The sequence below is a fragment of the Rhipicephalus sanguineus genome, chromosome 6 (assembly GCF_013339695.2).
Source record: "Rhipicephalus sanguineus isolate Rsan-2018 chromosome 6, BIME_Rsan_1.4, whole genome shotgun sequence".
Classification (NCBI taxonomy): Eukaryota; Metazoa; Arthropoda; class Arachnida; order Ixodida; family Ixodidae; genus Rhipicephalus; species Rhipicephalus sanguineus.
The window spans coordinates 135,973,525-135,992,833 of NC_051181.1; positions in this window are offsets into that span (position 1 = coordinate 135,973,525).

A 19,309-nucleotide genomic window follows, 5' to 3' on the forward strand; every position below is an offset into this window, starting at 1 on the left:
ACACTGACGACTAGACAGGCCGCACTTTCTCCCTTTCTCTTTCTTTCTATCTCTTTCTCTCTCTCTCTGTATTTTTTCTCTCACCCATCAGAGTTATTATATCCCACGCCGGACATATCGGCGTACGTGTGCTGGAAGCGAAGCAGAAGATGAACAAGAGGACGGAGAGAGCGCGCCGGTTCATGATGATGATAGTTATCTGTTCGCTCTGCACAGACAAACGGTCGGCTTAAACAACTCCGCCGCTGAAGGTGTACAACTGCCACTTGTCTATGTACAGCCAGCGTCAGAAGCTTAGAGACCACGTGACACAAGAAAAAGCCGAATACACCATCTGCTTCGGCAGGCAGTCTTGAATGTTGATCAGTACTGTGCAGTTCGACCGAATACAGTCCTGAGTTGCAGGGAAATTGAAAATTTTTTCAGAACTAGCGGTCTCTAAAGTTATGACGCTGATTGTACACCTGCAAGATATCTGTAAATATTCGCGGTCTTGCTTCTGAACAGGCATCAAACGCAGTTACGCATGCTTTGACTTTGTTCGTTACACTGCACATGCATATTACCGTTTCAGTCAACACGCCCCTTGATTCGCTTGGAGTACTGCAGAGGGTAGTTGCAAGCCCAGACTACAGGGGAAGCAAACCATTTTGGGTTATTAGAGACAGCGGTTAGGTTGTCAGATCAAGAACTACTATAGAATACACGAAAGCTGCGAAATTTATGGGGGATTTTGTGGATAACACTGAAGTTAATGTTGTAGTTTAGCCAGAGAAAGGCAACGCATCGATAGGGATAGAAACGTGTTAGACGACTACGCAAAGTAAGGGTCGTATTTGCAAGGTTTGGACGTCAGGGTTGTGACAGCGAGTCTCCGTGCTAATCTAGGGATATTTCTTCGTGTTTGCCCAATAATTAAATTACCGGACATCACGTTCGTTAATTTAATTATTGGACAATATTTATCAAATTTTGTGATAATATAACACTAAGTGGTTGTTCCTGTGTATTTCTGAAATACATAATTCGTTATTATCGCTCTCAATGTTTCACCTCTCGGGTGGCTAGCTGTCGATTATTCGTGACACTTGTAACATTTCGCACAGTAGACTGGTGAAATTAAACCGAGACCGCAACACATGAATATAATCAACGATGTTAATTATCCGTTCTAGAACAAAGTTAACAGGGCCTGATTGTAAACGCAATCATTCCTGTAGATGTGTGGCTTTCGATGTGGGCTCACTCTCGTTCTAAGTAAACGCTGGGGACGACCTACCATGCCCAAGTTACTTCAGTGTAATAGTTGGACGGTTTTGGTGATACGTAGGCGTAGCAATGCAAACAACGCGATATCGGGACTGCGATTACAAGGAGAGCGCTTGCTCTCCGTTCCGTTAGCACAGTGTTTGCTTTAGTACCAATCTCATTAAAACGGCGATATCTTTAAGACACCCAGAGAGTGTTTGTAGAAAAAAAAATCATTTCAGTCCAAACCAGGCTCATTCAAGTAATTGAAGCTATGTTTGCATAAATGGCTCAATTCTTGAAACTTGCGCAGTAATTGCTTAGAGTTACCATCCTCGCGAAGGAAGTTCCAGCGCCATAACCACGAGGTCTTTCTTCAGTTAAATGGTTCTATTTTTTTTAAATTATTACCCAGGGAATCATGTCTGTCCGCCACACACGAATAATGCCAGACATGTTTGCCGTTAGGAAGTAGGCTACACAAACACCGGTATCTCAATTATATTACGCAAATATATGACCGTTTTCCCGATGACAAAAGCTTGGTATTGTTAATTAAAAAAACGATAATGAGCTCATTCCATTCTGCCATCGGTACGCGCTTGACGTATAAGAGAGCAATAGTTTTAGACAAATATTCGCTTCCTCGCGCATTCTCACATTTAAGAATTAATTCTCACAGATGATCGAAAACGATGTCGTCGGTTTCGAAACGATTGACGTAAAATGTTCTTCATTTGTCCCTAATTATTGCAATCTTCCATTCGCAGCTCACGAGGGAGTCGAATTTATCACCGAGTAACCATTCATGACAGCTCGCTGTTACTAAGGCGATCTTTCCCTTCCATGTGCTTCGTAGAAGCTGCGTTATTAAATCGTTGCCTAAATTGTCATTAACTCTTGCGACATCTTCAGACCTGATTTTATGACGAAGTATTTGATGACCGCTACCATGTTCGTTGATCAACTGCGCTTCCAATCAAGCCCTTATAGGCCTGGCGTAATCTTGATTAACGAACCAATCGCCCAGGTGAAAAAACAAAGCGCAGCTGCGTCTCGCTTTGTTGAAGTTGGCAAAATTCATTGAGATCGAAGGAGTATGCTATCGGATGCTTTGGGTAAGTACCAAGATAACTCAGATGTTGCTGCTGGCGTCAGCCCCCAGTGACTAATTACTTCGCGTTAAATTTGAGCGCCTTGCTTGAACAGCTTTTACATGAAATCAAATCTGACTTAAGGTCAGCTCTCATAAAACATTTTTTCATATATAAAATCGGCTGCTAAACAAGACAGTGCCTGTCCTGTGCAACGAAAGACTTCGGTCCAGCGTGCGTTTGCGGACGAGGCTGACGGCACTTACAGGTGTGGTTGCTGGTAACAAGGCGACTGGAGGATTATGATATTAATATGGCTATATGAGTACGAACCTCTACAACGAAGCCATTACCGCGAAGGTCTCGCATATGAATGAATTATTCAGCGGCACAGTGGCGTCCATAAGCACTAAGCCGACGGGGCGGGTTTTATCGATGCTTTTCTTTTCTTCAGGAGTGATACGTTTGTGCGACAGACATTACGTCCAACGTGAGAACTACTGCGCGTGTTGCGTAGGGGCATTAATGATGAAACGGAGTTAATGAACCAACGAGGCACCGAGGCGTGTACTATTCATCGATCGAGTCGTACCGCTCAAGGAGAGATCTTCTTTTCGCGTAAGGCTTCCTGTCAGGCATGAGAAATGGATACGTGTGAAACTACAGTCTTTCGCCGGAAGCCGATACCTGAAGCCCCAACGACGCTTATAAGACAAGAAGCAGAAGGACGCGATCGAAACAGAACATTAAAAATGTCTGATCTCGATGACGAATGTGAACAACACCACCCGGCAGAAATACAAGCTGAGAAGGTCCCGGCATACATTCCAAGTGTGCGTAGGAAGAAAGCCGAGCTTATGTCGCAGACCGTGCAGGCGGCTTCTAAAAGACGCGACCCCGCGACGTAACAGGAACTGATGTCGGAGGCTGGCTGCATGTGCCGGAAACGACTGCTGTAGCCAGAAAAACGTACGTCATGATGTATGGATGAATGAACGAAAAAAAAACTTTATTCAGGTCCCGTACAAGGTGTTGCCACCTGCCTGGCTAGTCTTATGTTGGAACCGGGACGTCAGGCCTCCTAGCCCTATATCACATGGCGTGCTGGACAGCCAGGAGAGCGTACTGGATATTATCGTGGGATTTAATCATTCCTGAAAACAGGTCCCGCGAAATGCCGGAGTCGAGCGACCCACACATCTGGAGCATATGTTCAAGCGTACATATCTCCTTTTTGCGTGCTTTGCATCACCAACGGTTTGACCACCTTCCACACACACATAAAAAAAAGCGTTTCTTGGCAGCCACTGTGCATACTTAGAATACTGCAGTGGAAGTTGTGTGCATAGAAGGAGCTTAGCTATTGAACAACGATGTAATGACTTAGTTTTAAAAAAAAACTTTCTTTAAAAAAATAACGAGTAGTTTGAGTGCCTCGGGCTGATGAAAAGCGAGTTGCTGTAAGCATAAACACGGACATCCTGCGGAAGCAAAGCACGTTTGCTACACACCGCTGTCCGTTGTCCTAGTGCGCTAAGCGATGCGTAGCCGACGGTACCATTTTCACCTTCTATCGTTTGCGTCATCCTTCCATGGGAGGTAATTATGAAACCGCCGTGAAACTAAATTATTGCCGCGCTTTACTTTAATATATTGTGTTCTGCGTTGTCATGTTGTTTAACTCCATAAAACGACACAGGCACCGTTTATATTGAAGTTGCGCGGTTGCCCAGGTATGGGATTAGGTCACTGCTTTTAGCGTGAAAGCGTAAGCCTTTCGTCCTTCTGTTCTAGTACAGGGATATGATGTAAAGATTGAATAACCATCGCTGTTTTGCTTTGATTTAAGATAGGAACTTTTTCTAAAGTCTCGATTGTTTCAGCGCAATTTTGATCAACGCGGCTGCTCACGATTTTCACGCTTATATTTTGCATCGTTAGGCTGCCGTGATGTCGTTCTTGTGTACTTTGCCAGATGCGCCCTGTTTTACAGGTCCTTAAACTTTAAAGGAGCCCTGCAACACTTCTTCAGCATGGTCAGAAAACGCTGCCGATCGGTAGTCGAGGCTCCCAAATATACACGCGGGCTAAACGCAGCACGCGCCCTGGAATTTACAATTAATTCAGCTAGAAATCTCTCCCTCTTCTCTCTACAAATGATGCCATATACCCAAGTCAAAGCGCCATACGCCCAAAGTGCACGGCCGTTGGCCGACTTGAGAATCGCAGGCTGCATAATTACCGTGGCCGCCACGGGATGACGCCACGTGCCCACACGCACGCTCGCGATCACATTGAAAGTAAGCCGCGGTAAGTGCTCTAAGTCATGGCGCGCGCTGACGAAAGGATGCATCTTCTTGCCTCCCTGTCATTCCCCTCCGTGCGTAGCTTTCAGGGCGCGTGCTAGCACGAATAAAGAGAAAAAGCGCTTGAAACGTGCGACTAATCCCTGTAACTCCGCTCGCACTTAACGGATGCTAAACATTTTTGCGGCAGTCGATTCGTGAGGCAATAATATCTTTTAATGAAGCCACTAGACGATTACTTATAAAAGTGTTGCAGGGCCCCTTTAAAATATGACAAGCGCCTGTAATGTTCAAGCAGAACTTGGCAAATTGGTGCTTAGATTTACTGCACATTCGTGAGCAATATGAAAGTGAACCCTGAAATGACCTTCAAGCAGTCATGGTGACTAAACACGTTCTCCAAGCGCCGATGTGTTCATAAAGGTGCATATTCAAGTGGAAAGGGGTATGCACCTCCTGTAAGTCAGTACGTCAGATTCGTATCCTCACATCGCCTGTAATCGTTACTAAAACGCGAACTCGGTGTTCCCTTTCGCATTGCACCCGAACACGCAATATCGGTTATGACGCAAAATTCTCGATATCAACTTTCACTGGAAACAAGTGTGTACAGAAAGACTAAAACGCTGCGTGATTCCCTAATGCTTTACACCGTTCCAGGTATGCTTCGACATTTTTTCCTTTGTTACTGCATTCGCAAAGAGACATGTTACAGAGCACAATTATTAAAGCTACTTCAGTATTCTAAAAGATTGTCCTTCGATATTTAACAGAACTGCAAATTGGGCTCGTTGGTGAGGATTCATTATGGTCGTAGCGCGACAAACGTAGACAAAAGAGCAGAGAACCACACAGGACAGGCGCTAAACTCCAACTGTCTTTTTAATCACAGAAAACACTAACGGCCGCCAGCGCCTCATGAGCGTGGCACGTAAGTCATGCTGTACATGACATGCGTGTCATGATTTTCATGTTGTGATTGTCATTTATGTTCGTCATACAGTCATGTTACGCCGTACCAATTTTGGTGTACATTCGATTAACCAAGCGACCAGGAGAGCACGAAGTCGGAGGCGGCTAGATAGATAGATAGATAGATAGATAGATAGATAGATAGATAGATAGATAGATAGATAGATAGATAGATAGATAGATAGATAGATAGATAGATAGATAGATAGATAGATAGATAGATAGATAGATAGATAGATAGATAGATAGATAGATAGATAGATAGATAGATAGATAGATAGATAGATAGATAGATAGATAGATAGATAGATAGATAGATAGATAGATAGATAGATAGATAGATAGATAGATAGACAGACAGACAGACAGACAGACAGACAGACAGATAGATAGATAGATAGATAGATAGATAGATAGATAGATAGATAGATAGATAGATAGATAGATAGATAGATAGATAGATAGATAGATAGATAGATAGATAGATAGATAGATAGATAGATAGATCTCAAAGTCGCAGAAGTTCGCTAAGAAATGCTTCGCATTTAAAAGAAATGGCGACACCCCCCGGCCTTGAGTGGCATCTCCCGCTTCAGCCAATCAGCGCGCTTGTTCTTCCCCAGGAGAACGAACAAGCGGAACGAACAGATCTCCGATCGCCCCCCAGCTTGCGCTTCCGCGCATTCTGCACAAAAAAAAGGGGGCAATTACATTTATCAACTGTACTCTGCTCAAGATGCCGACGCGCCTATCCCGTTAAAAAGAAGAAAATCTGGCAGACCACATCCGCCAAGAGAATGAAGGCAATTCTTCGTTATCTGTTTCTTTGTTTTTGGTGTATTGGCTGTCGCGTCGCGTTTATGTTTTCCTCATTTGTTACTAGCTTATGCGATATAATTAGATGCGGGAGCTCAGGCCATTTCGCTGTAAAGTCATACATGCGCCGAACAGTAAAACGTGATTTAGCCGGAGGTAAACGGAAAAAGCTAGTTGGTAATAGTTCATTCTTTTTAAAAAATAATGCGCTAACACGACAGGGACACGCAAGCGCGCAACAAAGCGTTCGTGCTGTAGCCTTTGTTGTCCCTATCGTGTTAGCGCTTTGATTTTTGTTTAAGTTAGACGGAGAATCACACGGACCACCGAGGAGGTATAAAAGCGAGTAACATTGGAGCAGAATCATTACATCGTTCTGTCCAAGCGACGCAGCGCTTCCTTGAACAGCGTGTATCCTCCAATGTCTAGGGGATGGAACGTTTTGGACAAGAATAAAGTGGTCGCTCGAACACTCCTACCCCGCTACTCGCCTGAGCGACGTGTGCAATGAAATACCCCGTTTGTTGCGCAGCTGTTCGTGCCAGCGCGCCCGCGAGGCAAGGCTTTATAGAACGTGAAAACTACCGCATAAACTCGCGTAAAGGCCGCGCCCGTCTTGGTGGCCCAAAGCTTCGAATAGAAGAAACCAACCGATAAAAAAAATTAACAGCAAATTTTAATTAACATAATTGCTATTATTTTACGTGGCAAAACCACGACATGATTATGAGGCACGCCGTAGTGGAGGGCTCTGAAAATTTGTATCACCTGGTATTCTTTAACGGGCACCTAAATATAAGTATGCAAACTTACCTCTAGCGTTTTTGCCTCCATCGAAAATGCGTCCGCCGCGGCGGGGATCGAACCCGCTACTTTCGGGTCAGCAGCCAAAGTTTTTTAAGTGAGCAGTCGCCCACGGTTATCAGCGATCTTTGATGCCATGGATGTCAACATAGATAACTTTGTCCGCTCCACGATTGTGCTTGGAATTTGTAGTAAGCAACGGTGGTAACTAGAAATTAGGGCGAAGGGGAGGGGGTGGGGGTCAGTCCACCTTTATGTATGCTCGCGCGTGTGTTCATATAAGTGCGTGTATATATACGCGCGCAAAATTTTAAAATTTCGGTGCGTTTTACCCCCTCCCCCTGCCTAGCAAATGGTGACAACGACGGTAAAAACGAGTTGTCAAAGCGCAGCGCGCATGAATGAATGAATGGATTCATCACGAAAAACATAGCGTTCGCTTTGATTGTGCTTTGCGGTCGGGGTGGGAAACGACGGAATATGGCGCATTTTATACTCGCAGTTATAGGAAAATTAGGTCAAATGGCTCAATCCCACGTAAAAAACGGCACATACTCAAGATGGCGAGTAAGTGAGGCCTTTACACGAGCCTATACGGTATAACATCTGAGTTATTGTTGTGTTGCCCGCAGCCCCCACTAGACTGCGTTTTTGCATTGGAAGAACTTCGAACGTCCACGACAGGCGGTCCGTGTCAGCTTCAGTCCTCCGCTGCCCCTCCCAGATGGCTCACATGTGATTATTTTCTCACACGCCTTGAAGCCATTGTTTTTTTTTTTAAGGACAAGGAAGAAAAGGCGTCGTTGCGATTGGTGTTGTACAGCGCGGAAGTGTATCTGGATTTTCTAAAGAAAAGCGTCTTTAGAACACCAGCGTGAGTCTCAAGTGCATTGAATTAGTGTGGGCTGTGCACAGTGCATTGTAATCTGTGGAAAATTACGACACGAAAGCCTCAATCTACCATATACCAACGCACGTCTTCCTAACAATGTATCATCAATAAGAAACGCACTCGTTGATTGCATTTTTTTTGCGAATGAAACTCTTCAATTGTTACTACAATAATCCATGGTGCATGGTAATAGCAAATACTACACATGATGAATACTACTACTAATACTGCTAATAATAATAATAATAATAATAATAATAATAATAATAATAATAATAATAATAATAATAATAATAATAATAATTGCCGTAGTCATAATGACTTTGAAGTGTCATCATAACCTGCTCTCTTTCAGTTTTTCGTACCTCCTTGCCCCTTCTCAATTACAGTATAGACGACTGGAGATGTCTGATTAACCCCTCTGCTGCTTCTCTCTCCCTCTCTCTTTCTCTCTCTCTCTTCGATATACATTCGTCACTTGACGAATATAGTGCCGCAGCAAGAGCCGCCGGAGGGCAATATGCAGAAACGTGGACACTAGCTCATCTCCGGCTGCGCCACCATTTCTGTAAGAAATATTGAATCAACTCAACTAGCCTAGCAATGCGCCCCATCAGTCCGACGGCATCGAGTGGCCATCATGTTTAAGCTTCACGTAAAGGTCCCGGTTCTTCCGAGACAACTTCCTCAAAAGGGTATAACTGGTCGGTTCTTTCCGACTAACCGGTGTTTGTCATTGCGAAAAGAAAGATCGTCGCAATGCCGTACCCCTGCAAGGGTGGTCGAGGTTTGAGTGGGAAAGGCAAACCCGGTATGTTTGCGTTTCTAAATGAAGCAGCCTGGCTGAAGCGAGCAAACAAGGGGTTCAAAGAAGGGCCGGACATTTGGTTCAGAAGGTTTAATGCGGGAGACTTCACGCTAAGATGGTGTTTGTCCATGTTCCGGGAGATGGGTCAATTTAGAATGCGGGCCAGAAACAGAAAGAGAAGCACGGTTTTTTAACTACGTACGACATTTTTTTTTTATTTTAGTTAGCTTATTGTACGTTGCTTCAAGCAAACACAGTCTCCCCTTCCAAAACTGAGAGCGTGCGTCTCAAAACGTGGTAACAGCCGTACCGCTTCGCTGCCCACTGCTGTTCAACAAAACCGTCGCACTTATGACGGAATGGTATTAAAGTGTACAAATGTGCGCACGAAATGCAGTGTATGGTGTTGGTGGTTGGGATGTTGCAGCAGGCGGGGTCAGCCTGGCCTACATGGCCGGAAACTGTTCCGCCTGATCATCTCCTGAATTGTAGGGGTCTGTCACCGCGTGTTAAATAGATCAGTGCCCCTCAGGAAGGCCATAAAAATTCGTTGCACGGTCCTCCTCGTTGCCCCGGACCCTTCAGGAAAAACGACATCTTCAAATGTCCGGTGCCTATGACAACCCCCTTCGCAAGCTGCGGACTATCGCTGCTCTTTTCGTATCAAACAGCGGGCAAAGCCAAATAAGATGTTCAATGTCGCCGATGTCACCACAGAAGGCACAGAGCGGGCAAGCGCATCACCCAGCCTGTTCTGCATACGTTTCATTACTTTTCATTTCCATTAGAAATTGTCATGTCCGATAGAGGTGATGCAGGTTGATAGCGGGTATAGTGAAAACAAAGGCAACATGTCCTCTTGTGCCCAGGTACATTCCTTGGGTTAAACTTGTGTTTCGTTCGCGCTGCTGATGCAGATCCCAAAGGCCACGTAGAAAGGAGCGCGTGGTTCAGATCGGTTCTGCTAGGTGGCGCAACGATCCCAGCTACTCACAAGAAAGCCGTCAGCTCTTTCAATGAACTCAATGAATTAATTGTCATTATTTATGCTGACAGTTAAATGGCCCTTAAGTAAACCTATGCTCCAATATCACATATATCCAATGTAACTCTTCACTTGAACCACAATTATTGATTTCGTACCAGTTTAATTTTTAAAACACATTTTCTCAATGTTCTGAAAACCTGTAGTAAGTGCTCGACCGGAAGCGCTTGGTAGACAAACACTAGTGGCACTCAGTGCCACTAAAAAAAATGACGCACAATGATTCATTGTTCGTAGGTAACAGCAAAATGATGGTTGTGTTGTAGTCTAAAGGTACGCTTCCTGGAGATGCTTTTTGTGCCTACCTGTGCTTTCAACGGCCTCAGGGTTGTTGAGATCATTGCCGTCATGCTTGTCAGCTTGTGCTTCAACACATTCTGCACAAAAAGGAAAAAAAAACAAACAGATACAACGAAATCCATTAACCGTACTCTGCTTAACATACAGACATGCTCAGAATTTTGTGAAGAAAAAGAAATCTAGCAGTCAACGCACTCACTAAATTTTGGGTGAATGACACCAATTTTTTTTCTTTGTTTTTGGTGTATTAACCAACGCCTTTATACTTCGGGGCTTTACCTACCGCTCTCACGACGGCCAATGCTACCTCTCACGACGTGACTGAACCCTTCTCGTGAGCCTGTCTCAAGCGCCGATTTTTCGGTCGCAAGCAATGACGCCGATTGCGGAATTTTAGCGAAACAAGATGTTTAACGCTATCGCATTTAAAAAGAAGTTCTACATTAGCCACCATAGCCGCATCTGGGGCTAACACTCTCAGGATTACACATTACGGAAACACCCAAAATATCGGCGGGGGAAACGCCGCTGTAGCATAACCTGGAGTGTATCGCACAAATGATGCGCTGGTTGTGAGTTATGTCCCCACTTGCGTCATGTATATTCGTTCACATTCATTTACCTTTATCTCACTCGTTAGAACATTTAAATTAAAGCTACAAATACGCTGTCATGTTTCTCTTCGCTTCATTATCTGTCGGCTTCATTTGTACATACAAGAAATGAGACGTGTAAAGTAGGGGTGTGCGAATATCAAAATTTTCGAATACGAATCGAATACGAATATCCACCTTCGAATATCGAATCGAATATCGAATATCAAAGGAAAAATGCCTCCACAGTAGCAATATTTTATTTAACATGTAGCTATTTGAAAAAAAAAAAAACCATTAACAGCCTGACCGGCAACACAACATACACTGCTATCTCCAGAACACAATGTCCAGGCTAGCACAATGCACATCACAACAGAAGCAAATATCACGGCACAATGAAAGTAATGACTAGATGTTATCATGAAGAAATATGAGTTGCTCCACATGATCAGGCAGAAGGCGCTCCCTTCTAACAGAGACACCCCCCCACCGCCACTGAAAAGGCACGCTCGCTTGGAACAGAAGTGGCTGGTATAGGGAGGTACATGGGGCAAAGCTTTGCCAGACTGGGGTATCTGAAGGTGCCTACAGTCCGCCACCAGTCACGTGGGTCACTGTCTTTCTTCAGAAGTGGTCCCGCATAGTGAACGAGTGGTAGTGCGGCACGTTACGGCCGCATAATATTGAAAATGTATGGTTACATGATCGCCAACAGCGCTGCACGTCGGAGATGCACCAGCAATACATCATACGTATTAAGGCGCTCGTCGCAGGCAGATATTGTGCCTCCGTGTACTTACGATGTTTATCGCTCCTCTCGGCAACGTTTTTAGCTATACGAATGCAGCAGAAATGTGGAAGACGAGTTATTTTATGCATGATAATAAAATCGCATATTCGAATTTTTCGAATATTCGAAGTTATCAAATATTCGAAACTTTTCGAATACACAATTTTCGAATCGAATACGAATATTTCGAATGTAATATTCGACGAATATTCGAAACTTTCGAATATTCGCACACCCCTAGTGTAAAGCGAAATGATTATTTTAATGCACCAAGGTTCAGTAAGAAAATCTCTATTGCTTCCAAATACATTTTTATTTTCAAATAGTAGTTATAGCTATCGAGGCTCTAGAAATTTATGAAATTCGTCGAACCTTTCAGAGCAGTGAAAATTCGAGCTCTCAGTACCGCTTGCGCGGCTACCTTCGATCACGGCAGTGATCAGTGGAACCTTGCAACTGTAACTTGGGAAGGATAACTTCGGGCACTCTGTGTCCAATGTTTTCTCCGTTTCGCTACATTTTATCCGAGAGTGGTAGACCACGCGGTAGAGAAATTATGGATGTATAAAGCTATCCGCGTTGCGCTCTAAATGTTTCGAGCTGGGACGACCCTGACATCCATTACCTGTTTCGTGATGACGTCACCTGAGTACCTTGGATTGACGTCCTAAGCGTATAAATAGCTTCTGTTCTCGCGACAAGAGAGTGACACCAGCTACGACTTCCTCGATCTTATAATTAGCTGCCAAACGCCGTAGTAACTGAGCCACCGCTGCGGGACAAAATGTATACGATTTCACTTACTGTCTGACTCAAGTTTCCCAAACGTGAAAATGGAAACCGTGATGCTAAAAAAAACCAGGAGCCCTGCCCTTCCCCAAACGGGGAAATGGGGGCAATGGGCAAAATGACTGACGTACTACTTCTATTTCTTTCTTTCTTCTGTCTTTCTTTCTTTCTTTCTTTCTTTCTTTCTTTCTTTCTTTCTTTCTTTCTTTCTTTCTTTCTTTCTTTCTTTCTTTCTTTCTTTCTTTCTTTCTTTCTTTCTTTCTTTCTTTCTTTCTTTCTTTATTTCTTTCTTTATTTATTTATTTATTTATTTATTTATTTATTTATTTATTTCTCTTTCTCTCTTTCTTCCTTCCTTTCTCTCTTTCTTTCTTTCTTTGCTTCTTTCTTCTTTGTTTCATTCCTTCCTTCTTTCTCTCCTTCTGTCTTTCTTTCCTTCTTTCTTTCTACCTTTCCTTCCTTCTTTCTTTCTTTCTTTCTTTCGTTATTTATTTCTTTCATTCTCTCTCTTTCTTTCTTTCCTTCTTTCTTCCTTTCTTTCTCTCTTTCTTTCTTTGCTTCTTTCTCTCCTTCTCTCTTTCTTTCCTTCTTTCTTTCGACCTTTCCTTCCTTCCTTCTTTCTTTCTTTCCTTCTTTCATTCTATTGCATTGCGAAATTTTCGAAGCTGAGTTTACTACGCCATGCAAATCTCCTGTACACAGAGACGGCTCTAAGCAAGTGTGAAGCTCAGTAAATGCTGGCAAGATATTTTATTTTGATCTCAAAGTCAATTTTCGTCTGGTGCGCCTACTGACATCCACATTAGCGTGTCGTCAGGATACAGTACTGATTCAAGTGACTACACGCGCCAGTATGGCTAGTTGCAGTGACATCCGGTGCCTAAAAAATACGGTATGCCCCCTTGTGCGTCACCAGCGCAGCCACGGAGCGGAGCGGCCGTGGAAACGTCACGATATCTTGTGCGAGCACGTGACGAGAAGATCATACTGTGTCGTGACTTCAGCGTACATTAGGAATCGAAACTAGTTTTTAAAAACATGCTGCAGTTAATTTTTTGGGGCGCACTTACGCTTGCCAGCATATTTTCTAGGCTCTTGAGGTCTTGACCTTTCATTGGACGCAAAAACAAAAACAAAATGACAACTTTTCCTGTCAGTACCGCTTTAAACCTGAGGAAAATGAAAAGAGAACGCTATACTTGAGCAGCAAAACGTATAAAGTCGCCATCGATATAGCAGGCTGTCCTAGCTCTGCTATCGCATTCGTGGAGTTGAACTTTCTTCACAGCACCAAAGAGATGACAGTGGTAAATATAGGGTACGTTTTACTTCGTGATGAAAAACCACCTTACGCTGGATGCGGAATTAGCTACTTGCGTTGTGTGAGTGATTGCCCGCAACTAGACAGACCAAGATCTCCCGAGAAAACGTGGTTATTCAAGAGCGTCCACCAAAACGAGAGCATGAAAAGTTTGTCGCACGCACTCCGCAGACGGATGTGGTCGATGGTATCTCACGAGGCTGCCAGAAAGTGAAGATGGCTTTCTCCTAAAGTCAATAGCAAGAATTACCACAAATTTGAGTGTCCACTAACCGTTCAATATGGGGCACAGCCATCGTGAATCGAGATGGCCAATGAAAGATTCTTACAGAAGCTAAATATATTACTTAAGACCACTCTCAGTACATAATACTAATAAAACTAAAGCAGTAACACGGGCCCAGTATGTCATGTATGGGAAAGTGAGCACGAGGCAGTGAAAAATGACGATAGGGTCGAAAACAGACAAAAACTTTTGCTGAACTAAATTCATCGCATAGATTATAATCACTTCGGAAAAGATCTAACATGCAGAACCTTCAAGCGAGTGTTTATTAGCCCGCCACACACCGGAAGCTCGTTTGTCCGTTTGATACTACGGAACATTTCACAGGGCATGCTGACGTGTGCAAAGCATTTGAGAGTAGTGATTCAAAACTCGCGCTTTTTTTAGCACCTGTGCTCTTCGCGAAACGAAACAAAATGGGCTACAAATGCAAAAAAAGCTCAACAAAAATTCCGTCGTTTGCAGTTGTCGTTTTAGTTTAATTATAAAACACTGTCAACAACGGGCGAAAGACATGATTCATCAAACTGCGTTACCCTGCGATTTATACAGTTTGAGTAGGCTGCTTAAATTTCACCAGTGAAACTTGGCGATTTGTCCCTGAACGCAACACTTCGTCAAAACACGTTAACAAGAAATAAGGTTCCATTCAAGTTGCGTATGTTTAGCAGGTATGAAGCTTTTCTGCCTGTGTTTACATGCAACATGCTCATCGAAAACTAACGACAGGTTAAAAAATGCTCTGAAAGTAAAATATCGCTTAACAATGTGAAATGTGACTCTTACCATCTGGTTGGTCCATAGCGTTCCAATCTGCAAAAACAGTTGACGCTTGCCGCGAGTATGGTTTCAGTCGTGAGATAACTAGTCTCGCGAAGTCTCGTTGCACTGCAGCTTTGGCGAGATCCGCTGACGTCCGCCGGACCTGTAATGAAAATGAGGCACAAATAAAGCGGAAAGGCTGTTCACCGAGCTCTCCACGTTGGCTCAACAATTTTGTGCGTAATGGAGTTCCTGTCATGTGCGGATCTATCGCAGACACCACATGTTGCCGCAGAATAAAAACTCGAAGCCGACGCAGCTGGCGGCTCAGACATGCGCGACGCACAACAAGCACGTCGTTTTCGAGCCAGGGCCTAATGTTAATTCAAGGATGCAGCGTGTTGCCAGTGCAGCTTAAACATAGTCTTGTTTAGTGTTTGAAAGACGGTAAAAGGCAATGCTGGAGGTAGCGTCACTTTTGGCAACTAAAGAATTCAGCAGTAGAAAAAGAAAGAATCAGCGAAAATGCCCCTTTGTCCCAAAAAATTGGCAAAGAAAGGTCATTGGTGTAATTGTACGCCAAGCAAATGCCCTCAGTTCTCATGACATCATGGTTTTATGTCATATAATTATCATTGCAATTGTCGTTGTTCAAGGCGACTTTGTGTGTATTGTTAGCCATCGCTCTCCGCTAATATGTGCGTCGCGGAGGGCTTCCCAAATTATGTTTGTGTATAACTCTGTGAGCGCACTTTATGCTTCAGGTTCACCATACCTGGTCGTTTGCAAGGCAGCGGAGGCAACCTTTCTTACTACGGAACGTCCTTCCTGATTTCTTCAACCTCTATTTCTATTCTTTCCTTTCTAAAGAGTAGGTTTTTCTATTTTGGCAATGCTCTTTATATATACGTTTATGTTTGCACATCAATCAATCAATCAATCAATCAATCAATCAATCAATCAATCAATCAATCAATCAATCAATCAATCAATCAATCAATCAATCAATCAATCAATCAATCAATCAATCAATCAATCAATCAATCAATCAATCAATCGTTCGTTTAAAGTACCCTGCAACAATACTAAGGTCCTAATGCTGACGTACGCATCGAGTAAAAATACAATAGCAACGATTCCGTATGCTTTCGTCGCATGAAAATGTTTTTGTGAATACGGTGGTCCGTTCTGTAAGGTGGCTCTACATAGCTTTTGGCGGCATTTACTAACATCGACTCCCGCGCGTTGTTATCATCTTTCGTTATGTTGTCAATCTTGAAAGGTCCGCCATATCTGATCACCAGGGCTGAAGAGTGGTGGTGTCGCCTCGTTGGCTCTCCACCCAGCACGGGAATAATCGTACCACTCCCCAGGCTCGCAAGTTTACCCCACAAGCTTGAATACATTGCATCAATCACTTCACCTGCCGTGCAGGAGGTATAGCGCGTCGCATGTTTGTCAGCAACCAATTCGGAATTGCCGACAGCCCTTACAACAATGTTGCGAGTTGAGCAACTTGGAACAAAACGTTCATTATGGTACTGAACACAAACACGAGACACGGGACGAGGGAACAACTGTTTTCCTGTCTGAACACTTACAAACACAGCAAATCTGTGACAAGGCGAAAGGATAAAGTGTCTTGAATAACTCCGTCTTTGCGGACTTCCCATTGGCCCGTTGGATTCAGATAACATCCACTCGTTCATGAGCTCATAGCAACTGCTCCTACGCATGTGCATTCCTAGAGTGATGAATTAAGCTGAATGGACAGGGGCAGGGCATAAGGCGTATAATAGGGGAATATTCCCAGGCGATTGATTTGGCAAAGTAACGCGGACAGACGTCATAAACGCGATCAAAATCGGACTTCTCATTTTCCCGCTTCTGTGCATTCCTCGCTTTTCTTGAAACAGGCGAACGGGCCGTATTTTCTTTCCTTTCTGGTGTTCGCGTTTCGAAAAGGAATTCAGCTAATCTTCCTGATTGAAGACGATATGAAGGGCAATTCGGCAATGCCGAAGAGTACCGACTTACGGCGCTCAATGGCTTGTTTTCAGAGACAGAGAAAAAAAGAAAGCTGGCTCTCTTCTTCCAGACAAGTGAAGTTCTACTTTGATGGCATGCGGGAGTACGCAGCTCTAAAAGGGCAATACCACTCAGTTTTATTGAGCTTAAGGCAACCTCGAACGGCGGTGTCCCTCACAAGCAAGTCGCAGATCTTTGCCCTTTTCTCGTATAACTGGTACTGAGGAGCCGATTGAGGCAGGAAAATATAAAACACGTGCCGTGGCGTGCGAGGCAATCCGCTCATAGGTAGATATACGATGAGGGGGAACTTGCGCTTCCGACTTCACTCCTATACACTTCCACATCACAAACGGCTACCGGTTTGAAACCACGTTTTCTTTGTAAATTTTATTCCTTCCTCTACGACCCATTTCATTTTAAGGGCGACACGGCGTTTTCCCTTACGTTTCAAGTTCCCGGAAACCCGAGAACACTCCAATTTGTTTACGTCTTCAGGTTCACTTGCAGCGAATAACAAAGTTTCGAGGGCAGCGTGCGTGGCCGGTGCACGTGAGTGTGCGTCTGTGCGTGTATCCTTGTCGAGTGCACCTGTTTCTAAAGTTACTTTCCTCTTGTTCTTTCTAATCCTTTAACAGCGAAGTTGTTGAAGCTCACCGTAATTTGCCTGTCGGAAACAGAAATGATTATCATCATGAACCGGCACGCGCTCTGTGACATCACCTCCTTCATCTTCGTCCCCTTCTGCTTCGCTTCCACAACACGTGTGCCGATTTCACCGACGTGGACTGTAATAACCCTGGTGGGTGAGAGAACGATTACAGAGAGAGAGAGAAGGAAAGAGACAAAGAAAGAGGGAGAGAGAAAGAAAGAGACAGAGAATAAAGAAAGAGAAAGAAAGAAATTCTTCTCGAAACAAATTTCTTCACAAGGCGGGATTCGAACTCGCGTACCCTCGATCCGAAGGCGAGCGTCCTAACCACTCGGCTATCCAGGCAGGCTAGCAGGGCATGGCATATCCTTGTATAGTATAGTGCAGCAAGAGGGTGGGAAAGGGAAGTGAACGTGAGGAGAAGGGAAAGTAGGAGGGGGGAGAGTAAAGCGTAGCACAGAAAGAATGAGAAAGAGAGAAATGGAGAGAAATAAATGCAGAAAGAGAAAGAGAGAGAAAGAAATACAGAGATCGAGAAAAAGATAGAAAGAAGGAGGAATTAGGCGAGAAAATGAGAGAGAGAGAGAAAGGGATGAAAGAGAAAGAAATAGAGAGGGAGAGAGAGAGATAACATTTATTGCAGCAAGGCTTGTGAGTGAAGGTGGGAGGTTCCCTTATTCCAGGAACCCTCTGGCCTTGACCGCCCGCCGGGCTCGGGCGACGAGTTGACGCTGGTCGACGAGGTCCGGCTTGGAGATTACAGCTTCCCACGCTTCACCGAGGAGGTTTGGGTTCGCATCTGTTGCTGCTGCTGGTAGCGCTGGGATGCTTGCTTTGCACTGCAGTAGGAGGTGTGCCAGAGTGTCTGCCACATTGCAGTGTGGGCAGATGTAGCCGTATGACGTTGGTCTCATATGGTGCAATAGGATGCCGTGAGTGAACGTATTGCTTTGAAGTCGCCTGTATTCGGTGCCTTCGTCTCTTGTGAGTTTCGGATGTGGGGGAGGGTAGAAATAAATAAATAGAAATAAACAGAGAAAAAAAGACATATGAAAAAACAGAGAGAAGAGAAGATGAAAGAAATGGAGGAAGAAAGAAAGAGAAAATTTGCAAAACTTAGCAAAACAGCAAAAGCCAAGACTACATAGGTGCCGATAGCTTCGCTGTCTCCTTAGCATTGCGCTTTCAGTGCAGCTACGCAGTTTTTTTTCTGTTTTGTGGGTACTTGTAGGGCGAAAGTTTATGACGATTTGGTTACGCCTTTCTGAAAAATTATAGCTTAGCGTTGTAGATAGTGTTAATCCTTTCACCGAAATTTGTTGCTAGATTTCGAAGAGAGCCTAGTCAGTCGCATCTGCCTCACTGTTCACGAAAATTCCTGCATTGGACTTTGCTCTTTGCCTCCATTTTCATGGCAGACAAAGCGATTGAAAGATGATAATCTTAGAGCAATCATTTTCCCGCTCTCATATTTCTTTATCTTGTTTTCTCATTCCGTTTTTATTCTTTCCTGATGAGTGCACCGTCCTCCTCAATGGACTGCATACTATACAGGGTGTCCCAGCATTTTGAGCTCCGTGGTTTTAACAAAGAGGAACCATGCTATGCGAAGAAAACCTAGAAAACCTATAAGATATTGTTCCTCGTACGTCCTCTGGCAAAAGTTTTCGCAAAGCAAAGTTTTCAAGAGAGCTATATGCCCGCTCTATCTGGCAACATAGCGTTCAATTAAATGCTTCAGCCTGTCGCAGTTCTTACGACGCATACAGTTACCAGCCAGATTTAGAAGCGTTATGCACT